Source organism: Protopterus annectens, chromosome 3.part0 (genome assembly GCF_019279795.1).
Source record: "Protopterus annectens isolate FY-2018-M chromosome 3.part0, PAN1.0, whole genome shotgun sequence".
Taxonomy (NCBI): Eukaryota; Metazoa; Chordata; order Ceratodontiformes; family Protopteridae; genus Protopterus; species Protopterus annectens.
Window position 1 is genome coordinate 1341407669 of NC_056731.1, and position 23538 is coordinate 1341431206.

Below are 23538 nucleotides of genomic sequence, written 5' to 3' on the forward strand. Positions count from 1 at the left end.
ACATACATGTTCTGAGTGCTCCACAACAGGTACCCATGTGGCGCATCCAATAATTGCAGCAGACTGTGCTAGCACTACATAGTCATCAGGGGTTTGATACCCTGTGCTGCTAGGTGTGTGACACAACCATATCTACGAACAAAAATGGACCAGCACGATAAGAATTGCCAATTAGAAATTTATTCCATCAATCCGACAATCCATACAAAGCAATGGTAGTGACCATTACTGAAAACCTCAAGTTTTTGTTGTGCAAGCCTTTCTCAATTTGAACAATTTAATTAAACTTATTATAGCATTTTCCAAACTAATTATATATATTCCTCTATTATTATTATACCTTTATATATCTTAATATAGAAATATTTTGACATAGAGAACCATACATAATCATTATGACATAGATAATGTATCAGATATATATTACAAGCAAAAATATAAGATATTAAAGACATAAAATTTCATTGATGCCATCTGATCCATTTGTTTTCCATATCACATTCTCCTTCTATAAATCATGCTCCAAAATTTCAAATTTAAATGTAAACAAAGGGTGTTCCAAAAATTGTTATGTTTTGCACAGCAGTTTGCCTATTTATGTTTGCACAATGCATTTGTAATCTGAATTTAACGCTTGTGATGGCACTGTAGTACTAAAATATTGAAAACAAATGGGAGGGAAAATGTAAATGCTTAAATAAAAGGATTAACAATATTTGGGGGGTCTATATATTGGGAATTAAATATTAAGATGTAATATATATATAGATATATATTATTTACATGATTAACATTATACTTGCTGTATTTTTTTATTATTTTAGACTATCATTATTAAATATATATATGTATGATATGGTTTCTATATTTATAATATTATATAAAAACATTGGATTCTAAAGTTTATGATATAATATCAATATATATGTATTTACTAAATATATATATAATATAATTATGTATATATACATATGTACTATGAAAATATCTCTATATATATAGGTTTGTTGTACATAAATTATATTATATAATTAATATAAAAAATTATAAAATAAAAATTTTAAATATGCTTATAAAATTTGGAGAATTATATATTAAGTATAAAAATATGTTTAGTAAACAAAATGGTTTAGAATTTTTGAATTTTTAATTTTGAGTAATGCTTAGGCAAGCATTTTTCATTTTGGTTTCAGCCAGATGCTTTACCATTTTTGTCGGTGGCGGATTTGTTTGATTGATGGAATAAATTTCTAATTGGATATTTTATTTTGTGGGCAATTTTGTCAGCATCAGCCTTCAGGGTTTCCCACGACGTTTCTCTTGTGTGACACAACCATGCCTCAGTTTTACCCTCCCATCCCTCCATGACATATATTAGCCTCTGACTGAGTCCCCCACCCCCTCTCAGGTGGACGTGGAGACCTACACCTGTCTTGCTTAGGCAGCAGCATGTGTAATGTAGGTAATGCTCATGATCAGCTGATGGCCTCTGCATGAATTACAGCCCTCCCCTAGCTGATTGCATGTGAAACAGCTGTGGTAACATCCCCATTGCCAATTGTATGGAAACACACTCCAATACCCAGGAACATTATGGTGGTGTTTGCCCTTGTCACCCACTGTGAGCAGGAACTAGATCTGGTGTGTGCCAAACAGCATCCCAGATGGATTATGGTGTACCTCTAACAACATACACTGTGGAAACAGTGCATCAAACTGGAGGTGGATGTTCCTGACCTGACTACAGCCTGTAGGTGCTGCTATACTGCATTTAGAGTAATGTTGCTTTCACAGTGTTTGTCTGGATATGGCTGATGTACATGTCTCAATATCTGCCATATCAGTTCCATGTTGATGGGGAATCACCATCTGCAGGGTTATCTGCAGCCTGGGCAGTGTTGTGTCCATGGCTGCATGTGCCAATCACGGAGCATCTAGCTGTTGACTGCTGAAGGTAGTGTGAGGATTGCAGTCAGTAGATGGAGAAAGCTGTGGTAGCCACAGACATCATATCCCTCAAAGGATATATGTTGCAACAACCCTGTAACAACAGTAAATGTATGTAGTCATCACAACAGCACATGTCAATATTGGACCTGTGTATGTGCTCCCAGCCACACCTCTGTCAACCTTTGTACATATGTTGTGCACAAAGTGGTGCATATGTTCTGTACACCATACTTTGTGGCATTTTGGTATCATATCTGAGAACAAGCCACGGATATATCTGACTGCTACACATGTTATGTATAGTAGGGGTTACATTACATTACATTACCTGCACATTTTGAGGATGTTCGTACAGTACTGAGGTTTGTGTACCTATGGTGAATGTCGACAGTGTGTGCGGTGTTGATATGTACCTTAGCCTCTGTACAGATTGTGGTAGATGATATTGTTCTAGTTACCCTATTTGCAGATATTACATGCTGCCCCACTGTATGGTACTGTAGTGGCTTACATGTTTATAGGGCCATAAATACATGTGTCCCATGCCACAGACACCCACCAGACCAAACTGTGTAGCAGGCCAGAATATGTAGGGAAGTCTGTGAGTGGCACATATGAGGATGGTGTCAAACCCATAGTCCATATACTGTCATACCATGCTAGCTAACCATATGTGGCCATGGCTGTGTTCACAGTGGTTGTGGATATGCACTGTCACACAGGTGTATCCTACCCTGTGCTGTGACATGCCTGTGGAGCCTGCTGTATATGCAGGTACATGTGCATTCCTCCTTGGGAGGTGTAGGCCAGTGTTGAGCCAGTCTGCCTGCAGCCTGCACAGTGCATTGTGACATGCCTAGCAGCTGAGTGTAGCTACCCAGTGGGATGTCATGCGCAGATACTAGACAGATGTCCCACTGCTGGGCCTCTCCTAACAGTCGTGTATGTCAGACAGGGCAGTGGGATGCAGTGCTGATGTATGTCAACTCAATACCTATTGTGTAGTATGTGGCCATGGCACCCCTGTATCAGCAGTCATACTGTTACAGGCCTGGCAGGGGTGTGTGAATGTATGACCTATGGTCGACATTATATACCTGTCATCATATGTTATACCCATCTACATGGCCGTCCACATCCATATTGTGAGGCATGGTACACATGTGTAGCACTAAGGGCATATGTGTATACCTCTGGAAAGTACAGACTGTGTCAGTCCCCCCACATATACTAGCCAGTATCTCTGCTGCAGTCCACAGTGGCATTACATGCTAGCAGCAGTACTGTACACTGTTGTCCTTTGGATGTTGTTCAATAACCAATGGCACATATGTTATGAGCAGATGTGACCAGCCACACACACCATGTCTGTGAAGACAATTCCAATGACAGTAGCAATAGCCTACTAGTATATCTGCTAGAGATACCTGACATCCCCTGCAACTATGCCATTGGGAACATACGGGCTGGGATAGCCTACACTTCATGTCCAGGAACTATGGTGGAAATTTATGTACATTTACATATCCAGATAGCCAAATATACAAATACACATGTGTACTACACTCATTTAACACTGTCATGGAAGCCACCCACTATTGATTCCCACATCATGTGTGCGTGGTCCCATTACATCTCCTGTGTGATGGGCATCCGTCCCGTGTGTGGGCAGCAATGCTACCAACAGCATGTAGCAATACCCCATACAGGAGAAGCAGCACACTCAGGGCAGCCACATATTCGTTGGAAGATCAGGATGTACAGACAGACTGCGAGTGGAGTTGTGTTATGCATTGTACAGTGTAATGCATTGTACAGTGCTGGTTTTACAGGGTGTGGTTGTACATACTAGTTTGTCATGGAGTGCAGTTCATCTGCATAGCACACAACTGTGGGCCTATCATCATGCTGGCTGGAGCTGTGCCTATCACATCTTGTCTGTCCACCACACAGGTCTTGTGTCACATAATACACTGGCATTGTGTGTGTTGCATGTTACCGGTACATGGCTACATCCATGGCCGTCCATACTAAGGGCATGTTACAGACTATCCTGTAACACCTGCACCTTGTGTAGTGTATGGCAATACTTGTCCACATATGTGCCTGTATTCCAGCCTCTGTTTATCACCTACATGCTAAGCTGTGCACATATGTCATGTTGTTGGTGGTTGATCCATATTGGGCTGGTAGTATAACACACTGCCATGTCTGCCATCAGTCCACTGCCATTTTAACCCGCACATATATGGTGGGGCTAGGGCCATATATGTGTGGGCGCCACCTACACAATACATGTGTGCCCTCATGCACTGCAGAGCCCAGTGTATGTAACAGTGGTATATGGCCCTGTATAACTGAGTCCAGGGGGAGCACCAGAAAAGACCTAGGCTGCTACAAAATGTGGGGCTATCAGGGCTGAGCTGGCTTAAGGTATCTGGATGTACAGTACCACATACTTCACCTATATACACATTACTGTCATGGATCTGGGTACTGCAAGACTACTGAACCCTGACATACAAACTGTTCTGTGTGTTGGTGTGTATGTGATGGTGACAGTTATGCCAAGTTATGTATCAGTTACAACCCATGTGGTCATAAGACGTCCATACCACCTATTGTGTTTGTACAGTGTGTAGATAGAGGCTGCTGAACTACACACCTGGAGTACATACTGTCAATTGTTAGGTATCCTGTGGCCCAGTGTGTCTTTCATATTGTACAATGTGACTGGCTTGGCCTGGACAGCAACAGCTGTGAACCTTTCCAACCTACTGTATGAGTGTAACCAGTCCACTGTAGCATCACTCTGTTGATATAGTTGTCAGTGTCTGAACAGGTATATGGCATGGCATGTACTGTAATAGTACACGATGACAGGTTACCATGTCAGCAAATCTGTGGGTGTTGTTTCGCCTATGACCTCTCTGTAGGTGTATGTTACTGGCAACGATTGTCATTTGTATGGGTGGCACATACAGTGTCCATTTGTTCAGGGGTCAACTGTAGGCATAGTGGCTGTTCCATATTGTGTGCACCTACCACTTATGTTTCGTACCGGACATATAACTGCATGTGTATGTGTAGTCACATGTATATGTGTATATATATATATATATATATATATATATATATATATATATATATATATATATATATATATATATATATATATATATAACCATGTATATGTATACCTGTATCTGCATTTCTGTGTCTGTGTATCTGAAGCCTAGTAATGTTGATGGTATCCACATAATATATTCCCCATGGGAGTCAGAACGTACTGCATGATATGTTACCAATAACAGCCTGACATCATACAGGTGGGATGTAATACAGGTAACATCATGTGTCCATGTTGCCACTGGCCCTGGTTATGGGATCACCAACATTGGTAGTGTATTGCAGGGCAGACATGTTTGGCCGGGAGGATACCTATTCGTATGACCCGTATAGTGTGTGGTGCCTCTCAACCCCATTAACATAACATGTAGCCTGTTACACACCACTCCCTAACAGCTACATGTGCCTTGCAGTACAAGCACAACAGTGTTGCACCAATGGGTCGGTATGCATGGGAATCCCATTGAGGTCTGCCACGTGTGTGTATATGTGCATGTGTGCATATCTGTTGGGTACACCAGTCCGAGTCTACATACCCCTATTACAACACACATTTCCACACAGTAGTACGGATAATGTTGTTGTCACCCATAGGTGTGGCAACACAATGCAACACCCTACTATGCCTGTGGCATGTGCATCACATGCATATCCTTGTGGTACCACTGTTGTGATATGCAATGGGTTGTTTTTGCATCATGGCCTCTGTGTGATAGTGGGTATGTCAAAGTATCTAGATGGGTTTTAGTGTGTACAATACCCAGTGAGGTATGTGGGTGCTGTGTACACTGTCTTTACACCATGGTACACCTGGTATATGGCCCACATACCACTCTCAGGTGGCCAATGTCACCATCACCCATACAGGTAACAGAACACAGGATACGGCCCAGTCACATGTGCTGTGTGTAACCTACCTGTAACACATTGGACAAGTGGACTAGTTAGTTATCAACTATACAACCAGGTCTCTAAGATGTGTGTCTACCTGTTATGTGTCGGTAAATGTATATATGATGGTATGACACACTATCTATTCACAATATACAAACATGGGGAGGGGGTTGGCATAATGGTTAAGATGTTCACCTTATAGACACAAGGTGCAGGGTTCAAGTCTCACATGGGGTAATTGGCTAGGCTTAAAAAATGGCCCACAGGGGCAGATAGCCTAGTACTAATCTATGAATCTATGAATCTATTACAGTCCCCATTACCATATTGTACATGTCTATGAATGGTCTGCATGTAGCACGTGACCTGGTACATACCTCACCCTACAGATGGTGTCATGTGTGCAATAACAGCCACACACTTTAGTAGCACTACATACCTGGGTTGGGGTCCAGACACAGTGTCGCCAAGTCAAGATGTATGTGTATGTAGATGGGTTGACATAAGGGTGCAGATCATACCTGTACCAGCAGGCCATCGGTCACGTGTGCACGGCCAATAGCTGTTATACATACCTGTGCCATGTGTGCAACTGTACACCACATATGTCATGGCCATGGTGTCACCACACTGTGGACCATCCTCCTGCTGACTCATGTATGCCTACAGCACAAATGGATGACAGTATGGGGATATCAATTGATGTTACCAACAGCTGGGATGCATCCTAGCTTCATGGCTACACTACCTGACATGTATGCGGCACAAATTACCCCTGACTACATTCTACACTGCAGTACATTGTGGCACTCTATCACAGTCACAATGTGCATCAGAACAATTTTAGCCTATCCCTGCATCAATGTTAGGGATGGCAGGGATGTGGCACAGGTATCATCATATGCACAGGGTGTGTGACTGTCATCCTAGCTGCATGACTACACTATCTGACATGTATGGAGTACACATTACCCCTGACTACATTCTACACTATGGTACATTGTGGCATCCCATTTCAGTCACCGTGTGCGTCAGAACCATGTTAGCCTGTCCCTGCATCAATGTTATGGATGACAAAGATGTGGCACAGGTATCATCATATGCACAGGGTGTGTTGCAGGTGTGCCAGAGGCCGAGGGTGGTTCAAACATGTATCACCATGTGTGAGGGTGAGGGGTGTGGTTCCTTAATTGGGGCATGGTGATGTGGTGTGTGCCGGTATGGGGATGCCCTAGGTGTGATTGCATATTGTGTGGGTATGCATGCACACAGTTCCCCCATGCGGCTGTCCCACACGGGTAATGTTGGACAGCTGCAGACCATACCTGGCAGGGTGTGCAGTTCAGTGCCTCCAGCCACGGACATGCCAACTGTGCCTGCCAGGGGTTCCATGGGCATGTGCAGGTACAGACCTTGAGGTGCTACTCTACCCCCCTTATGATGACATATGTCCACTGGAACCATGTCCCACCTGGGCCTGGCCAGGGCCACATGCACGTGACCTGCTGTGGTATGGTGTGGACAACAGACCCTGTGGTTTGCTGGTGCTGGTATTGCCACTACAGGAGCGGCTGTGCATCCTGGCATGTCCACGTTGACTCCCAGCTGCTGGTGTCTCTGGCCTATGTCTACATGGATGTTGCACCACTCCCATTACATGTTCTAGCACAGACATACCATGGTCAAGGAGGCCAACCATCTCACCCCACCATCTATCCATGACCTCAGTATATTCACAGAAGGCAACAGCAAGTTCATGGAGGTTGCCACTTACAGCTGCAAAAGCAGACCTCTGCAGCCTCAGGAACTCTCTAGAGTGTTTTTCCATATGTGCCTGTGCCTCCATTACAGCCTGAAACATGCTTCTGGTGGTACCAGTTGTGTTGCCTCTGCCAGGGTCAGGATGACCTGAGGTCCTTCCACGAGCACCACGGTACATCTGCTGATGTGGTGGCCTTCTGGACATCCAGCTATGCTGACTGTGACCTGACACAGTTGGCATGGACACCACACTTTCCTGGCCATTGCCACCAAGCGTCAACAGTCCATCTGCTGTGGCCACATGTGATGGGGTTTGTAGGGGCACTGTAACTCTGTGCATGCTTGGGGTGGCTAGGAGGGTGATGACACATGTTGGCACAGTGTCAGCCTCTGACAACCCCACCTGTGCCTCATCTGTACCTTCATCATCATCATCAGTGCCTGTAGGGACACCTACCTCAGTATACGAGCAGGAGAGACCCTGACCCACCTCGCCACCTGTGGGGGAAAAAATACACACATTAAGACCTGTACAGCAGTGCATAACAGTACACACACTCACACACACTCACACTGACAGCCACCTTACAACCTCACCTTTCCTGTGTTTGCAGACAGTCCCACAGTCAGTAACATATGTTCCCCTTCCTGCATGGCACTTGCTAATACACATGCATCACTACAGCCCATTAATATATCATCCCTCCCCATGCTTACACATGTGGTTATCACACCTGACCTGTTACTCCATCACCTCCCTGACCTGGGTGGAGTAGGTTATACATGGCCTCACAGCTGTCACCCTGTATTACCCTGTGTATGGGCAGTAATGGTGTATGAGGCTCCTATATGGTTGAGGCTGCTACATTCACTACATATGTCACACACCAAAGCCTCATACTACAGTCTTGTTCAGTCCATGCCACAGCTGCTGCACAAGCAACCCATCATGCAGACGACAGTACTACCTGGATACACTCACTTATGTGCTGTGGTAATTCCCCATTGCATTTGTAGTGCTGTATATGTGGGTAGCCAGTTACCTATGTGTTACTGTGGCTTATTCCGCACCCTGCCTAGTACTGTGCACCATACCTCACAGGTGTAGACACCATTGATGCATTTGTAGTACTGTGTCGGTTATGTCAGCTCCACTGCTCACAGCCCCTGTGTGTTGTAGCAACACATACCTGGGATGGTATGTGAACAGCTATCAGTTGTGGATGCCTGATGTCTGTGTTACAGATAACAACATCATCAGTGCATGTATGACCAGTACATGACTATTACACTGACAACCAGCGGACCTTACCATGGCTGTGAGGGGTGCCCTACACATGTCCCAGACCTTTGCATAGTTGCAAGGTCTACACATGTGCACATCCCTTGGAGTGCACACACTGCTGTGATGAGTGCTGTGGGGTCAGGGTTATGTCTGCAATGTTAACTAACCTGCTTGTGTGCAGCTGCAGCCATGGTGGTGTTGAGTCACACATGTCCCTACTGTAGGCAGTGTGTCCTGCCACATGTCACACCCCTGTGGACACATTGCTCATTGACAGGATGTTAGTTATCTTGCATGTGTCTGTTGTACCCTTCTGATGTCCCAGCATGGTCTCTACTGTGATGCAGTGCATTTCTCAGCAACAAAACATGAACATGTACAGCATGCAGTATGGGTAGGTGTGTTAGACGTGTGCATGGGGGATAGCCCATAGCTATTACATGCCCAGTTAATCATCATGCATGAACACGAACCATACTCACTGGTTACGGGCTGCTGCTGTGGTTGTAACCTGGAAGGACCTACATAGGAGTGTGAGAAAGCTGATGTCAGTGGCCACAGCTGTGGCATTCATAACAGATGAGTGCAGCATTACGTTACATCAACAGTAGAATTTCACAATATTACAGCTTCTATACAACTGTTTATTACTACTACACAGCAGCAGACAAAGGATATGGCATCTCAGTTCTGCATGATGTACCTGTACAGCAGCAGATGCATACACATGAGTGGTTTACTGATGTGCCCTGGGGCCTTACCTGCACATTCCTCAGCTGGTGCATCATTGGCACCCACTTCCAAGATGTGCCCTGCCAGGTGTTGATGTTGCAGGCAGACAGGTGCCACTAGGCTGCTGAGAAGCTCCTCCACAAGGATGAGGAGTGGCTGGGTGGGTTGCCCCCCCCCTGTTGCGAGGTGGTCCCCCCTTATGGCAGCTGCATGCAGATGTATATGGTGAAGCAGGTCAGTGCAATGATGCCAGACCTGCACATAGCTGCCGTTCTGCAGTCTGACATCATTGACCCTGTGGACTAGCTCATTCCACAGGGCAGTCCTCTCCTGCTGATTGTGGGCTGTACGGCCAAAAAGAAGTACATAGTGCTATACCAGGTGGTCAATGATGATAGCCATTTCTGTGGCACTGTAAGCAGGAAGGCGACAATACGACATGATTCCTGGAAGACATAAAGATGGAAACTGGTATGAGCCACCCATACAGCAGGGTTACCATAGTTCTTAATATACATATATGTCTCCCCCCACCATATCAGCTACAAAACACATTCACAGACAGCAATTGTTATGTCAGCTGCTTACCTACCATTGGGGCATATGTTGTATTGTACCAAGATTTGTGTTATGTGTATGTGCCATGCTTTGTGCTATGTGTTTGTAGCCATGCTCCCTGTGGGGACACTTATCTTTGCTGGCCTGTTACAGACTATTGCACCTGCATGTCATTGTCAGTGCCAGTATATATATATGTGTATGAATATACATCTATTTACATATATGTGTAGATATATGTTGTATGTTGTTGATATACCTATGTCTATATGAGTGTCTGTATCTGTACACATACACATCACAGTCCGTATCACACAGATATGTGGATTGCATACAGATATCTGGTCCGCATTCTGTAACTGTCTTTCATTCACAGCTGCACTGTTCTGCCTTGCTGCAACACAGACAGGTGCCACATGTGAACACAGCCTAACAGGCTGGTAACTATGGTGTGAAATTGCTGGTATGCCTATTACACACATATGGCATTTGTGCATGCTACATTACACATTCACATGACTGTCCTGCAAGTGCTGTGCACTGACACACATGTCTATCATGATGGCAGTACATCCACAAGCAGCTATTCTCCACACTAACATAACATACACAGATATTATGGCTGACATCGTTGTCATTCATTGCTGATCTGCATAGTTGGCGGGTATGTCCCAGTGCTTACAGGGACAGACAGAATTGTCCAGAGCAGTTGTTCAGCGGGACATCATTACAGGGACAACTACAGATGGCACATATCAAACATTCTACAACATACATCCTATTAATCTATGCCATATCCTACATTAAATTACATACAGTTGTGTTTTACATACCTTTTAGTGTTTGGATGGATGTGACGCCTTCCCGCTTGTGGCCTGTAGTACTGTGTTCCCCACTGTGTAAGTTCCATGGTATACATATGTTTTCAATATCCTTTTCTCTCTCTCTCTCTCTCTCTCTCTCTCTCTCTCTCTCTCTCTCTCTCTCCCTCTCTCTCTCTCCCTCTCCCTCTCTCTCAGTTTGCATGATACGCTCTGCACCAATCAGTGTGCAACAGTTGCTGACTGCGTGTAGCCTGCTATGTAGTGATTCTATTAACCATCATCATGGCAACCCAGTACTATAAAATGCTTACTCATGTGGGCGTTGTCCCTTCACCTTTCCAGTATGGAGGACATCCTTCCTGTATGTTGGCAGCAGTGTTACAGATGGCAGGTTGCGGTACCTATTACAGCGGGGCTTGCAGACACAGGACAACTACACATTCTTAGGTTGTTCCAGACCGACAGACAGAGAGAGTGGTGTTGTTATGTGCATTGCATATTGCTGGTCTTGCAGTGTTTGCGTGTACATAGTATTTTAAGATGGAATGTAGTCTGTCTGCATAGCTCTCAACAGTGGGCCTATCCACATGATGGCCAGTGAATTGTCTGTTTGCTTTTGCCTGTGCACCACACAGGGCTTGTCCTAGGGCTTGTCCGGCAATCTGTCTGTTGCATGCTATCAGTACATGGCTACCTCCAGTTCTGTTCCTGATGTGTTATTCCTGCATAAGGGTATGTTGCATCAAATCCTGTAATACCAGCAATGTGCAGGGTGTGTAACTGCAATATTACGGGTATGGCCCTGTGTTCTTGCCTCCATCCTCCACATATATGGCTGGCTTTGTCCTGCTGTGATATGATTAGGGATTGTTCGGTATTGGCCTATCATAATATACTGCTAGCATTCCTGCTATCATCCCAGTCATATCGTGGATGGCCACGACATTTGTTGGTCAGGGTCCATACATGTGACAGATACGTAGACATTATCGCAGGTAATAATTGTCCCCCTAGGCCTTGACTATGGGGTGTAACTGGCAGCTGCTGACCTACATCAGTTATTGTTTATTATTACCTATCTTGATGGCAAATCCTTTGGCCACAGTAGTATGAATTGATGGCTCTGTCCTGGACAACACAGTGTGTTATATATCCGCACTGTCTGCATCTACTTTTCTGTGTGGGCCTTGCATTCCTCACTGATTACATAAATGCAGATCAATTTGCTGTCGGTAATGGCATACATTATTGTAAAATACACCATTACAAGTTGTCTGTGTATACATATCTGTGTGTCATCTCATGTCCTATGTCCTTCGACTGATTGGTGGGGGAGCAGTAGTGCAGGTTTGCAGGGTGTTGGGATATGTATGCGAGCAGGACAGGAGGTGTCAGTGTCAGTAGTTGGTGTAGGGGTCTGGAGTGTTGGGGAGTGGCAGACTTCACAAGGTGGTGATCCAAGTGTGCTTGGGTTTTCCCCTTCATGTGTTATTTACATGTGTAGTCTGGGACAGCTGCGGTAATACACCTGGGTTGGGGGTTCCAGATTCTGCCAATATAGTTGTGTGGAGGGTGTCACCTACCTGTGACTGTGAACATTACTACGAATGCAACAGGGCTCGATAGGTAAGTGGTGTTATTGGGCCACACAGAGGGGCTGATAGTGGGGACATGTCCAGGGATGTGCAGGACAGCTGATGGGAAGGTCCACAGCTGGCCATTTCTTCTACAGTGACAGCTGTGTATATAACCTGCATTTGGGGGTAGGTCTGGACAGTCACATCCCTAGGTGGGGGTGAGGACAGCATTGCAATTATACCTTGTGATGCCAATTAGTTCGGCTTACATGCCTATGGTGGATTGTTGCGACCATGTGTTCTTTGGTGTCATTTAGTGGGTTTGCAACAACACATCTGGTTATACCGTCCTTTGCCATGTAAACTAGACTTTGCTGCAGTGGGGCTCGTACCAGACATGGTTGCTCATTAGATGTCGGCTCTGCCCAATGCACACTATTGCTTACATCCCTGGGGCGGTCCACATAAAACCGCTCCAGCCAACACTTGCACAGCTAGGCCCATAATGTCATACCCATAGTTCCCAGACTGCACTTCCTCTTCAGCAGTCTTCCTTATTCCGGGTGCAGGTTGGGTCTAAACACACCACTACACACTGCCAACTCTCCACTTCTCGGGACTCATCACATGCATTGTCTCGCCCCATTGGTCATCAGGCTTCCCCAACCTTGTAGTCTGGGAACATGCATGCCCTGCCGTAGGTTATCTGTGTAATGGCTGGAAGCCCAAATAGCCATTACATTTTTGGCTTGTTCCGCAAGGGACATTCTTGTCTTTGTTTCAAGATTAGACTTGGGGGGGTCTCTCCCACTGGTAGTATCCTGCCTGTAGTCTGGGAAGCAGTGGTTTGTTTACTTTTATTGCGTGTTTGTATGTTTCACCTAGCTAGCTGGGGGGTGGGGAGGGGTTGATGCTATGTGTTACACGTTTGTTGATTGGGCCCCTCACCTCCATTGCCACGGCCTGTGAACACATATAATTCTTAACTGCTGTATCATATCCTAGCTATATATATATATATTTACACACACACACAGACACACACATATATATATATATATATATATATATATATATATATATATATATATATATATATTTATATATATATCTATCTATATATATATATATATATATACATATACATATATATATATATATATATATATATATATGTATCTGTATGCATACATATATATATATATATATATATATATATATATTGCTCTACATATATATCTAACGACATATGGATGCATGGGTGTCTGCAGATGTATATATCTATATGTGGGTATTTATATATATGCCTATCTATGTATGTATACATTTGTACTGCAGAGAGGGAGTGGTATACCTCCATGTAGTTATGGGTATATATACACATACATACCTCTACATATTTACATCTACATCTGGTTATACCGTTCTTTGCCATGCAAAATAGACTGTGCTGCAGTGGGACTCATAGCGGGAGTGTCTGGCCATTGGGTGGCAGCTCTGCACAATGAACACTATTGCTTACATCCCTGGGGTGGTTCGCATAGACCCACTCCAGCAAAAACCTGCATGCCTAGACCCATAATTACATACCCATAGTTCCCCCACCTGTGCCTCCTCTACAGCACTCACCCTTACTCTGGGTGCAGGTCACATCTAAACACACCACTACACACTGCCCACTCTCCACTTCATGGGACCCATCTCATACGTTGTCTCGACCCATGGGCCATCAGGCTTTCCCAGCCTTGTCGTCCAGGTATGTACACGGCCCGCCTTGATAGGTCATCGCACGGGCTTCCTCCTATAACAAGACATGTTTGGGGTGTCCCGCAAGGGGCGCGCCTGTCTCTGTTCCAAGATCAGACTTCTCGGATCCACTGTGTCCCCCCCTCCATTGTATCCTGCCTGTGGTCTGGGGAGCAGTAGATCATTTACATTGTTTGTGGGTTTGTTTGTATGTTTCCCCTGTCAGGTTTGGAGGGGGTTCATGTTACATGTTACATGTTTCTTGCTTGGGCGCCTCACCTCCATTGGCATGGCCTGTGAACATTTGTCATTCTTAAGTGCTGTGTCTTATCATAACTATATATCTGTGTATATCTACACACACACACACACACACACACATATATATATATATATATATATATATATATATATATATATATATATATATATTGCTGTATATATATCTGACGACATGTGGATGTATGGGTGTCTGCATATGTATATATGTCTATGTGGGTATTTATTTATATGTCTATATCTGTATGCATATGTACTACAGAGAGGGGGAGGTATATATCTATTTAATTATGGGTATTTATACTAACACATATACCTGTAAATCTTTAGCTACATATCCGGTAATGTTGACTGGTATTGCTGGATACTGTGTTTCATGTGCATACCAGCTAACCTTGTGTGCCACGTATGCTTTGTGATACCTACCACTACATCTGTTGATGTACACAGAGTCACACGAGACATCTATTGTTAGTACCAGGAATACATTTGTCCCATGTGGGACAACCCAAACATTGGGTATTCAACCTTCATCTACACCCAGGATTACATAGGTACCCCTGGCTATGTGCATGGTCTCCAGTGTGTGCCACAACTAGGATACTTGGGTCGGGACATCATACGGGATGTGTCCCGAGGGGAGCAATGTACGGTGCTGTGGTAGCTACGGGTCGGTAACCAGGGTAGGGGTGGTGGTTGCATATGTGCTGCGAGTGGGGGGATGCAGAACTGTGGTTTATGCATGTATGGGTTGGGGATGGCCTGGGTTGGGTAGTCCCATACTGCTCGGCCCGCCTAGTGGTTGGGGGAGAGGGGTATGTGATGTTGACATGTGACGCATAACAGAGGGCTGATTTAATTCCCTAGTTCAATGACAGACCTACAATACTATGAGCTTGGTAGTGTATTGCAGGGCGGACATGTTTGGCTGGGCAGGGGGGTATGCAAATTCGTACATGACGTATGTTGTTTGGAGCCTCTCAGGCCCATTGACAGTGCATGTGGGCATATATGTTTCTGTTCATCTACCATTGGTATCTACAGATGTCTGGCCATATATACCTCTGTGGGTATATATATTTGCTTACATATGTCTAACTATGTCAGAATATACCTACGGAGACATATATCTGCGTACATATGTCACTTGATGTGTATATGTGGACATATAGATGTTGACATATATATGTGTAGTTGTCAGCATTTGCATGTATATCTGTTCATATATTTGTATTTATATGTGTATATCTCTGGATATTTATATATATGTGTATATATATATATATATATATATATATATATATATATATATATATATATATATATATATATGCATGTGACTACATCTATGGATATGTTGTATCCGATTAGTTAGTGATATATTTGCAGACACACGCCCAACTAGCTGTAGGTATACATTCTCTGTACTGTTGCATGACTGGGCTGGGGTTATGTTTCTGACAACATACAATTTCTGCATCTCTAGTATGGCTTAGTGGTAAATTGTTTCGTGTAGGGTGTGCATGGTCCTGGGTTCTGGCATTGCAGAAGCTCTTTGTTTTGTTGCTGGGCAGAACACTGGCTGTTGGATACGGTGTGCTTAAAGCACTTTCAAGCGGTTGTTAGTGGGTTTGCGCAGAGGTAAGCACTGCTAACTTTCGGTCACAGTGTCTTACACGTAGTTAGCTTCTCCTCTGCTTAATCTATGTCGATGGTGCTTCACCCTGCTCACATGCACTTGCACACGCTCACTAGTGCTTACATATGCGTACTACTGCTTATCTGTGCTTACGCCTGCTTACTGCTGACTTATTCATTATGATACTGACTCTTCACATGTGCATTTCATGCAGTACTCCAGTTCACATTTAAATGTTATTTAGTAGGTTATATAGCAATAAAATGTAAATAAATATTCGCATACAGATTTCACATGGTAAATGGTATGTGCTGCAGTGGGATGCAAACCAGGAATGCCTGCTCATTAGGCAGATGCTCTGACCACTACACTACTGCTGTGCTGTTTCATTTGCATATATCTTCCTTCTTATCCTCTTCAGCCTTTTAAGCTGCTTTAACCATAGCTAAGTAATGGGCACACCTACGCACATACAGTTAGCTGTGCTCAGAGTTTTAGAAATAAATACAGGGGTTACTTCTTTTTATTTTTATGTCCTGTTGCTGTTGTACACATGGGGGATTGTTGGTGGGGATATGTGGACACCTATGAGCGGTCTCACTCGTTTATTTACAGTTTCTGCTGTTTTACTTTGCAGGGGCATGTTTATTCTGAAAGCTCTGCTCTCAGACACGCTCCCTGCACTCGTCCACACTCCATGTAGGATTAGGAGGTCAGGCAGCACTCCTTCATTAATATGCTTGGCACACTGTCGTCCTCCTCCTAAATGGCCGCTTCTGTGAATCTGGGGGTCTAAGTTTATAAGAGCAAGATTTAAAATCTGTCCCTAATTTTGGACTGTTGTACCCTGATTATTTTAGGTTTTGTCAAGATTTTTTGCTCTAAGAGATTGAGAGGTATGAATGTCAAGCTATCCAAAATTCTGCTAAGCAAGAGACAGATGATGACGGGGATTTTGCATGCAATTTTAAAATAAGATATAGTTTAATACTATGCTAATTGCCCTGAAAGGCTATTATTAAGCCTATCTAATAATGCAAGGTCTGAATCAAATCCTGTATCTTGAGTCAATAGCATGAAGACCTTAACCATTATATGAAACCCAATTATTGATTTTACATGGATGGGAAGAGAGCTCCAGGTAAACAAGTGGACATTGCTAATTGCTCTACATCTTATTTCACAGGAAACTTTCATTTTGTCGGTAATTATTCATAGGTGGATCAGAGTTTGCTGGTAGGAACATACCTTGATAGCATGTTGCATAAGTCTGGACAAGGATTTGTGTATAACAGCCTACTTTATATGAATTCTGGCTTCTTCAAACCACATCCACTTTTAGATTTTTAATGCATTACCATGCATAGGTTGCTTTTCTGTCCACAAATGTATGTCCTGTAGTATGTCCATATGATATTAGTGAATACAGATTTTTATTGCTATTAGCTATGGACAATACTACAGAGTAATTTGGGAAGAAGTAAGGCTTCAGTTATTCATTAATTTGGAGTTTGAAAATATTTTGTTATTCTATATAGAGCTTACAGTTTAGGTTATCATCTACAGCAATGCAAGATATTTCCCATTTTGTGTAGTTCCAATATGGTCCAATAAACTGGGTAATCACATTTTGTTCAGTGTGTCCTTGTTCATTTTGACTGGTTTTATTTTCAGACATTATCATTCTAGTTTTCTTCTTATTCAAAAATCGGTTTGTTTTGTTGTAAGTAGCAGGTAAAATTGTTGCAACTGTCCTACATCTCTCTCAGTAGGGGAGATATGGCGGCACAGTGGTGCAGTGGTTAACATTGTCACCTCACAGCAAGAGGTTCTCCGGTTCGATTCTCGGCTGGGGTGCCTTCTGTGTGGAGCTGTGAGGTCTGTGTTCGGTTCTCGCGGGTTTCCGGCATCCTCCCACATTCCAAAGACATGTATCTGGAGCATTTCTCCCCGGGCCTCCGCTGAAAACAGGCTCTGTGGAACCTAGTCGGACTTTCCCGGTCAACAAATGATAAATAAATAAATAAATAAAATAAAATAAATATACTATCTAAGCAGTAGAAGATTGTGGAATCATCAGTGTATTGTGCTAGGTGATTAGATATGCATTGAGTTTGTAAATACTGAGAAAAGTAAAGGACCAAAATTTGATTATTGTGATACTCACATGATAGCTATTAATAAGATAAAGGGTTCTGTCAGACTTTTGTGACCTAGCTCAAATATAGCTTGCAAATGAAATAATTACTTGTTTATCACAGCCACAATTTGAAGTCTGTTTACATCAATAGTTAACCACATCAAAGGCTTTACTGAAGTGAAGAAATAGTGCTGCTTGTTGACGTCCTTTATCATGATTTGCATTGATATAATCTATGTGCTACAAGAAGGCAATTGTGCAATGGGCTTTTCTAAATGCATTTTGAGTGGTGATGATAAGACAGTTATATTTGTTTTAGTACTTAGTTGCCTGTGGACAACATGTTCCCTTACCTTGAGCAATGGGCTTAGGATGTTAATAGGTCTGAAAGTTTTGACAATGTAATGTTTATATAAGCTAGTTTCCATAAAGTGTGAATAAAATCGTCACATGTGCTCCTACTAATAAATATTGGCAGTGGTGAAACAATAAATGGGAGTAGTTTCTTTAATTATGCAGGTGAATATCTGTCTGTAGTGGCTGCCCATATCATTTCAGTTTTGATAATAATTTATATTTATTATAGACACTGCTGCAGGTATAAATGTAAATGGGGGATAGCCTATTTTCCAGCTGACTTTCATAGATATCTGTGTATGCAACTGGTTCTTGGATACTTATGAAATAATAGATGAGAAATAGAAGCAACTTTAATTGTAAGGTGAATAGAATTTATGCTGAGAGGGCCATCAGTGCTATTTGTTTTTCTGATAAGATTATTTAAGGTATTTTAAAAGACAGTAACGTTTTACCATAGCTCTTGCCTGATCCTATACAATTTGCATAAAGATGACCTTGATGACTTCATGCCACCATTCCCATGCCTTCCTTAAAACATAACAAAAAAACAATGAAAACAAGAAAATCAAAGTGACTGAGCTGCCAAATCAAAAGCAAAAACTGAAGCATTCATGGGTGTAGCAGCACAAGCTGTACATGCAGCAGTTTCTTTTGCTTTTGGCTTAGGCTCCTTGTTGGCACATGAGTGTTCAAAATAAATAATTGAACAACGATAACTGAAAAAAACACACAGTTTGCATTAAACATAGGCTTTTCACCGCATTGTTTTACAGCACATCTACTTTCCTTTAAACTATCATTTACACTATTATTAAAATATTTCAAAAACTGGTCACGACTAGGGCTAAGGGGTGCCAGTAACCCTTAGTAATGGAATAAACACTAAAGAGTGCAAAGTAATATTTTCTAGAGATAGCTGAGCATACTGAGAGGCTGATATGTGATATATACATTCTGAGAAATATACAGAGAAGGTCTGTACCAGCCAACATTCTTAGGACAAACGTAACCAGGGTACATACTATAAAACATTGCCTAAATGCCTGCTGTCTTCTTCAGAGTATTTTCTGTAGTTCACAAAAGTAGTTGTCTAAGGAAGTGTTGGTATTTGTTTGCATTTGATGAGACTACTGGCATTATCAAGGATCTAGTATATTCCCTTACTGATTTAATAACCTGGGGGAATATTTTATATACTCTGGTTCAACTGGATAGTGCTTATTTATTCAAAATACCCATGCTTTGAGAATTCAGATGAAAATCTGAAGAGCTGACTTGGTATCATCTGCCTGGTCAATGTATCTGAAAATCAGAATCAATAATTATAAGATGTAGTGGTTTGAAACTTCTTATACAAATATTTTTGATATAGTGAGAGTGTGCACATTCCCAGATAGCAGAGCTAAGGTAGTAGCTGGTTACATTTTGACATACATTTCCAGTGCCAGAGAAGTTTTAGAGGTGTTTTGCTTAAATAATGAGACAGTTATAGTGGCACAGATTGTTTGGGAGTATTTTGTAAGGATATAGTATAGTGAGTTACATATGTCTGTTTTTGGATCAGTCCTTGTAGCAGCTTTGTGTAGCTGTATGCATTCGGGAATAAAGTACTCCAAAACTATAGAATCTTTGCACTGTTAAACCCAGAGAAGGAAAAAAAGTCTGCTAAAAAGATTCCTTTCTATTGTGCAGGAAATATATTCATTACTGAAATGTGTTACTTCGATTGTTAGTAAAATCTATATTAGTACTGTTTTAATGGCTGTATAAGGTAAATTCATTGATGCTATTTTGCTTGGAGTATTATTGCATTATCACTTCCTATTATTTGTGATTTTTGGTGTATGTTTAGGGGGATTATTGTAGATCTAAGAAGACAATGGAGGCAGGACAAACTAAAATATTATCCCACATAGTTTTACAGTCTCAAAACTAAAACAAACAGCACCTTCATAACAGTGTCCAATTCACACAGCCCTTCCAGGGTACAGCCTGTGTTATAACCAAAAAAGTCCAGGTTGCAGGCCTCTCCCAAGCATGAAGGAGAGTACAAGGCTGCAGGCCTCCATCGCCAAAAACCCTACTTTCAACTCTAAAACAGGTATTTCTATAAGACATAATCCATAGGTTACACCCCACCTGGGCTCTTTGTCACTCCACGCTTCCAGGTCTTCATTTCAGATGAAAATGTAGCCCTCCAGTCTACTAACTTTTATAATACAAAAAATGGCAATCAAGAGCTTAAGCTTTGAATAATTACTGTGAGGATGTTCCCACACACCATACATTCTGAAAACACATTTGAAGGCACATACAAATTTACCATAACCAGATGGTTTCAGCATGGTCTGGACTATCTTTGCTCTATGGATGGGACCAGCACAGCCCATAAGGTCATCATGCAGAGGTCATGCCTTTGACTGCTTCAATCAGGAGACCTTTTTCATTTATGACCTACCCCTTAATATTTCTCCCTCCCTTGTATTTGCCTGTCAAATCCAAGGGCTACTGCTTTAAATGGACCATATCTTCCCACAGGGAATGCCTAGATGAACACCTTACACCACTGGGATGACCCCAACCATCCCTCCCTGCAAGGGCCTAAGATGTTTGAGCTGCCAACTGAAACTGGATTGTCCGTGCAATAGTTAGGACTTTATCCCTCTACACCACAGTGCTGACTGTACAATTTTAGCTTTATGGTAGTTTTGAGGAATGTTGGTGGGTATGTATTGTAATAATAACAGTTTGCACAACTGGGGGTGTTATTGGGGTAGGCAGGGCAGTCACATCATGCACTTTAACATGAGCAATTAATTTGAGCAGATATGTCAGAAACAAGTAGCACAAAAGCAGGTCAGATGAAATTAGCATTTGCATCATTTTTCAAAAGTAAATGCTGCGGTGGTGCAGTGGTAGCATTGTCGCCTCACAGCAAGAGGTTCTCCCGTTTGATTCCCGGCTGGAGCGCCTTGTGTGTGGAGTCTGCATGTCCTCCCTGCGGTCGAGTGGCATTCGAAAGATATGCGTGAATGGGTGTGCCTTTGTTGAAGGTTGGGTGTCGAGCTGGCACCATAAAAATCTACTGCCAATCATTAACGGACCGGAGTTCTGCTGTGGTGACCCCTAACCGGGAAAAGCCAAAAGAAGAACAACAATCATTTTTAAAAAGTAACATTACAGTATGGTGTTTTTTTTGCTTAGAAAGGCTGATTTAGTATAAATAGGATATTTGATTCACAGATTGGTGCTACATTAATGTCTGAAATGCCTAAAATGTACTTTACCTAGCAGTGACAGTACTGGAATTAATCTGAAATATAAAATATGCTGTTAGGATACAATTAACCACTAGAGGGAAGCATTTTATGTAAATGGAAAAAAATTACACTCCATAGGGTTGGCATTTATAATTATTACAGTAAAGCATTCTACACTGTTTAGTTCTTAAGATATGTTAGCACAGATATATACATGACTCAGAGTAAACAGAACAACCAACAGTGACCGCATAGATTATAACTAAGGAGCTGAGATTTTACATGGAGTGCTCCCACGAGGGTTTACACAATTCAAAAAAGCAAAGTAGAAAGATAACAATACCTCTCTCATTACAGTACAAATAAACACTCCTGCCATATCTGCAAACTTCTTAGCACAAGAAAGTTCTACAAAGCCTAAAATAATGGGGGAAAAGGTCCACAAATAGGGACAGATTTTAAATATTGCTCTTATAAAACTTAACAGGATTTGTGTTAGTATGCATTTTCTGAAGGATACAAAGTCTGAAACTCAACTGTATTTCATTATATAGTGACTGCAGTCCTCAGAGATTTACCAGAAAATTGTATCAAGGTGAAGGGGACTTATTAGTGGTCGTGTAAGCTTGCAAAGGTCTGACACCTGATACTTCAGGGGGACTACCTTACTTAGTCTGGGCAAGTCAAACACAGCAAAACTGCCTTAAAGAAAGCAAAACAGGTTTTAGGGTTAGCAGCAGACAATAAGGAAAGAAAGGTTAAACATACATAGGATATATTTATCAGAGTAATAACCACTGGTTGGGCAAGCTCACATAGTTAAAAAGCAATTCATAGTGCTCTGATACAAACGCAGAGTAGCAATGGTGGGGCAAAGGGGGCATGTCCCCAGGGCACAAGGTGTTTGAGGACACAATCCTGAAGTGCCATTCCTGCATTTGTCTTTCTGTACTGGCATTTGTGAATACTGGTGCATAAAGCAACTTGCCAAATTCTGGGGTAAGCTGTAGCAAGTCGATTGCTACAAATGTAAGCAATTGGCTTGTTACAGTTTAAAATGTAACAGTTGTATTTTTTGGCTCTGCTACTCAAGAACAGGTGAAGGGAAGGGTGTGTATCAGGCTGGCTTGGACAGACAGTGTACTGAAGTGGAGAGGAGGTTTTTCTGGTGAAAAGCTGTGGTAGGGAGGTGGCGTGTGCCTGGAAGGGGGTATATGTATAAGACTGAAATCTTGTATAAAATCCTAGCAGATTATATTGTTACCATGTAACCTACAGCTAATCATCTAATGAACAAACCCTCCATTAAAGAACATTGTAGGCAACATTTCCACAGCCGAATGATCAAGACACAAAATCATCAGCATCCCACAAAATACAACCGTGCAATTTATAATCTCTAAA